The following is a 5,442-nucleotide window of genomic DNA, read 5'->3' as shown; positions in this document are numbered from 1 at the left end:
ATTTTTCTGCCAGAATGGGATCAATCATGTCCACTTGGAATAGATGCTACTGATAAAATGATTTTAATGTGCCATATTTCTTTTCCTTGCTAGCATAGTGTGCGCCAGCAAGTTACTTACGATCATCATTGCTATTTACCGTAGCTTCTGCAACTCACTATTGCGAGTTGTGACAGTAAGTTAGTGTGTTGCACAGAGTCTGGCTTTCCTGGTATTTATTTTCATTGAAATTGACGTGGGTACCCAGTAGAAATTCTTTGTGCAATCCAGAGATAATAAAGGTTTCTGTTATAAGCTGTGGGAATGTTATCTCTCATTCCTTTGAGCACAAGGACTTGCTTCAGTGCTTAGGAAGTATGGTTCATCTACAGGAACAGTCTTTTGCTTTGACATGAAGTACGGAACTTTGGTTCACAAATGGTGAGAGAATAACAAAAATTAATTAGAAATATATCCTTAGAATTGCTCAGTGCCATGGGAATTTACTAACATTTACACATCTATAAGACGTGTCTAAATAAATTTTCAATGATGTTGCTTGATCAGGAAGTAGTGATTTTTTGCAAAAACAAATGTCAGTCATCATTTTGTTCATGATTATTGGACTGAATGCTTACATTTTGTCCTGCAGTTTCACTTATTTGATGGAAACATTGTCTATTAAAGAAAAGTGAAACAATAGATAAACATGAAGTCCGCAAATTTATCTCTAATCTGAGTGATTTTGTGTAATGGAGCTAGGCTTTTGGAAGCAAGGTGACAGGTGAACTGGCATCATTCCTTGCAGGAAGGGAATGGAAATACTAGTAAAATTGTGATTTTTTTTATTGTGAATCTCAGTAGCAGCATCATTAGACAATGAGACATTTGTATTCTGAATATGCTAGGACCACTGCAAAGAATGTTTTTGTCAGAGCATGCTGTCCCAATGAACATAAAGTATAGATATGGCTAGAGATGCAGTGTTGTAAAGACCGTATCTCTTTAGTTTACTTTATTTTTGATTGTGCACTTAATTGGAAAAAGGACTGAGGAAGGAACTGGTGTACATTTTAAAAAGCAAGTTTCTGACACTCATTTTAAGTCAAGTTTACACTGTTCTTTTGCAAGCAGCAGAGGAAAATGTGAGAGGGGACAGGGCAACTCCAGCGACTGTGTGCAAAGTGAGATTTAGCTGGCAGCAGATTGCTGATTGATTTGTGGAGTTGTTACCATCTGTGGATGCCAAAGACTATTGGCCTGACAACTGTCTCATTGTCTCTTGAGTAGCTGAACAGCATGTGGGTGCAAATGATACTGGCAGAAGCCTTTGGACTGCTGAAAGGACAAATAGCATGTGTGTCTCTGTTTGTCTGTCTCTCTCTCTCTCTCTCACTCTCCAGTAAAATACCCAAAGGCTGAAGAAAGCCAGTTTATTTTTCGCCTATTAGTTGCTGCAGCAGTGGTGTTTAAATTGTAGCTATTAGTTTTTACAGGAAATATACCATATTTGGTGCCTGTTCCTTCAAAGAGAAAAGAATCTGGAGAAAAAAGATTGAAGTATAGAAAGTCCTGCCAATCAAAATGATGATCTCAGCAAATTCTATGGACTGTTGCTATTAAAGTTTAATCCATCCATCCATAAAACCAGTTTTTTTTTTTTGTTTATCTGTGTCTGTTTGTATGGGTGACTTGGGAGGTTAGAGGAGAGGTTAGAATTTTAAACAGTAGAGTTGTAGGTATTTTCTGATCAACCTGTTCAGAGATGTTCTTGCACACTTCTGGAGAACGTGGAACTTAAAGTCTGGAATCCTGGTCCAGTTGAAGGGACACTATCGCTGCACTACAAGAGCTGTAACAGCAGAGCTAAATGTTGGCAGTTCACAGTTCTTTATCCAGGATTAGAATCTATGAAATAAATAGTTGTTTGGCTTCCTCTAATGAGAGAGCAGCCCTATGTCCTCTGGGACTATGGCAACTTTACTCTCTTTAAGAACAGAAATTTGGACTTTATTTTCTGTTAGCATGGATCTACCAATAGGCAAATTGGCACTTGGATAAAATTTTTTTAACGTTTCTGAGAATTAAGGGAATAGCGAGGCCAGATTTCCTCCAAGCTACACCAGTGAATGTGACAATGTTGGCAGTTTCTTTTCCACTTATCCATGCCTTGGCTGTATGTTCCAATAATTATAGATTTCCTTCAGTTGTCATTATAGGCCTCTCTGGATAATGAACTGGTGCTGTGCCTAGAAAATAGTGAAGTGTGACTTCAAAGCAACTACTAAAAAGCTTTATTAACAATATTTTAGTCTATGATTTTTCTCTACACTTTTCTCTCCTTTATTATTTGTGTGAACCAATTAACTGATGCTGGAATGCCATTCCACAGTAACTGGTCACTTCCAACATTCTGCCAAAATGGGTGAAGTCGTTTGAACCATGCATGGTGAATGGTAATTGGAGTTGTAGAGGAGGATAGCGAAGGGCTCTGAGGTCAATGAGAGGGGTCAACACAGCCAAATCTCATGTCTAGATTTAATAATTTCCAAAAGCATTTCTGGATAGTGACCACTGGTTGAATTCCTCAATAAATTATAATGCCTTCTACAACCCTGAGGCACTGAAACCAGTTGTAGTGTCCCTCCCAACACTAATCTCAGCACAGACCAGGGATTTTGTTAGGACTTTTCATTTCTGTATGATTATTGGCAGGCCCTCTGTGGATGAACATTTTCTTTTAGTGTGACACAGTATCACCTCAGAGCCAGCTGCAGTATTGTATTGACATATGAATGTCACCATCTTAATCAGGGAGTGCAATGTGATGGGCAAGAGGGGAAAGTATTACCAACAGAAAGAAGTAGAAAGCAGAATTGCTATTCATTTTCATAGCTATTTGAGGCAGATATTTTAATTTCTGAATTCTGACTGCTTCTGACAAAGGAATGAAAAAAGACATGTTTCTTCATTGCTTCGACAGAAATTAATATATTATTCATTAAAAAGTCTGTGGCATCATGATCTAGTATCAGAATATAAAATGGTGTTTTGGTATTTTTTTTGTATCAAGATAAACGGCTGCATTATTGGAAACCTGTGGTGAAATATTCAGATGCTTTTGTATGGTCTTGTACCTCATTCATCCTTTAAGCCCTCTGCAGATTACATTCCATTTAGGTCAAAATGACCCAGACAGAATATGATTATCCTGGGGTTTGTACAAAGAGTTACAGTGAGTTCGTTTATTTGTTCCGTGGGATTAATGGAGATGCACTGAGTTTTGATTTTCAGTGAAGGTGAAGAGGAAATTCGTGTCAGACCCCCAGCTTGTCTGTGTTTCTTCAACCTTGCAGCTTCAGATGAAATCGAAGGTCAATGGAACAGCGAGGAGACAGTTAACTTTCTGGACAAAGAAATGCCTCCAAATCTATTTCAAATTAGAAATCTCCCCTCTCTGTCACCCTCACCACCTGTCCCTGACCCCAGTCAAAATAGAAATTGAAGTATTATCATTTCTTTGCTTTTGCAGCCTTGTCACTAATTAACAAGCTCACTCATTTTGAATTTCAGTTGCCTGGAATGTTTTCATGTAAAAATAGATTTAAGATGGCTAGCTAAACTTCGTAAGAATATTAAACCACTTCAGTCTTTATTTTTCTAATCAGGTGAGAAAGGGTATCTACCATGTGCTTTTCAACATAGAGTTTTTAAAAAACCTGATTGCAATGTTACATGTTCATGCCAAATACGAATTTTTAATTCATCATCTGGAGACTGGAGAACTTTTTAAAAGGACAGTTTTAGGTTAAACTAGAATTATTCTTGGCTCACCTTGTTTGTTAATAATGTGGATTTTTTTTTTAAATTTAGAATTTATTTATCAATTCAGTGTGTGCACTAATAAAGAATTATTCAGGCAGGATTTTGTGTGCAAGCCAACATACTTGAACCAAATATGCAAAAAGTATGAATGATAGAGCAGAGGAAGGTAACAAGGGTCATAAATTCAATTTAAAAATATCAGTAAGTACACTTGTAGCTGGTTGTCTGGTCTGGCTGTGACTGCTCAAAGGCTTTGGTTCTCAGCTGGCAGTTTAAGATTATAGCTGGTATCTTCTGGAAATATTGCTGTGGATGTTCAAGTCCTCCTTTAAAAGTCCTCTGTCTGCTTGTAGATACAGTCAAACTCAACAAACAGGGTGCCGTCTAAGATGGAGATAGATAGAGAGAGAGAGAGAGAAGCAGCTTGCTGTCACTGGTGGCCTTCCAAAACATGTCCCTGATCAACATATAAAAGACTTGATCAGTCACGTGATTTTTCTTAACATGATATTAAAAGTTCAAAAGTCAATTCTGTGTTCTAAAAGGTAGCTTTGATTAGCTCACCTCTGCGCAATCATCTGAAGATAATCAAGGTCTTGCACAAGCAATTGGTTCACTCTTCTATAGCTGAATACTGTGACTATCTCCATTTTGATAAGGCAAGAAGAAAGCTGTTACATGTGTCAGGACTTGTGCTACACTTGTGTAGAGACGATCTGGAAAGCTAATGGAATGTTGGCCCTTATTTCAAGAGAGTTAGGCTATAAGAGTAGCAACATCTTACTGCAATTGTATGAGGTGCTGGTGAAACCACATCTGGAGTACTATGAATAGTGTTGGCCCCCTTCTTTAAGGAAAAATATCACTTCATTGGAGGCAGTTCAGAGAAGGCTTACTAGGATGAGCCCAGGTATGGAGGGATTGTCTTATAGGAAAGGCTAAATAGATTGGGACTATATATTCACTGGAGTTTAGAAGAGTGAGAGGTGACCTCATTGAAATATTCTCAAGGGGCTTTACAAGGTAGATGTTGAGAGGATGATTCCCCTCATGAGAGAGTCTAGGACCAGAGGGCAGGATCTGAAAATAAGTGGGTGTCAATTTAAGACTGAGATGAGGAGGTATTTCTTGTGTATATTTAAGGCTGAGATAAATTCTTGATCAGTAGGTGAATCAAGAGTTTTGGAGAAAAGGCAGAGAAGTGGATGTGAAGAATGTCAGATCAGCCATGATCCTATTAAATTGTGGAGCAGACTCAAGGGCCGAATGACCTACTCTAGTTCCTATTTTTTATGGTCATTCTGTTCTGGCTTAATCTTTGTCCATTCTATAACCTGAAGATTTCTATCCAAACACTACTGCTTCACAGACTGACTGATTTCCCTGAGCTGAAGTGGTAAAAGGTGTTTTTCCTTCTATGAGAAATTATTCTACCTTCTGATCTGAATTGTGCACTCTTCTGAACTTTAGTTTCTGAAGTCAAAACTAATCTAATTGCCTTAATATGTGTACTCAGCCTGCCATAAATCCAATGGTTATAAACATTTTATCCATTAACACTAAGGGTCTGCTAGGCAGTTGACTAATGCCATGTGATTTCTTAGAGCTGATTTTAGTTCACAGTCCCAATGACTTCCT

The 5,442-nt window shown here is 38.0% G+C and overlaps 1 protein-coding gene across 1 annotated transcript in view; it reads left to right on the top strand.

Annotated features, from left to right (window-relative positions):
• The first annotated feature begins 324 nt into the window (after window positions 1-324).
• Window positions 325-5,442, top strand: part of rad54b (RAD54 homolog B) — an 84,874-nt gene continuing 79,756 nt past the window's right edge. The window contains exon 1 of the mRNA XM_020530045.2: window positions 325-420. The gene's annotated coding sequence lies outside the window, so the exon portion shown is untranslated. The remainder of the gene's footprint in view (window positions 421-5,442) is intronic.

The sequence above is a fragment of the Rhincodon typus genome, chromosome 4, assembly GCF_021869965.1.
Source record: "Rhincodon typus isolate 14 chromosome 4, sRhiTyp1.1, whole genome shotgun sequence".
NCBI classification, from domain to species: Eukaryota; Metazoa; Chordata; class Chondrichthyes; order Orectolobiformes; family Rhincodontidae; genus Rhincodon; species Rhincodon typus.
This window is presented reverse-complemented; position numbering and strand designations above follow the sequence as displayed.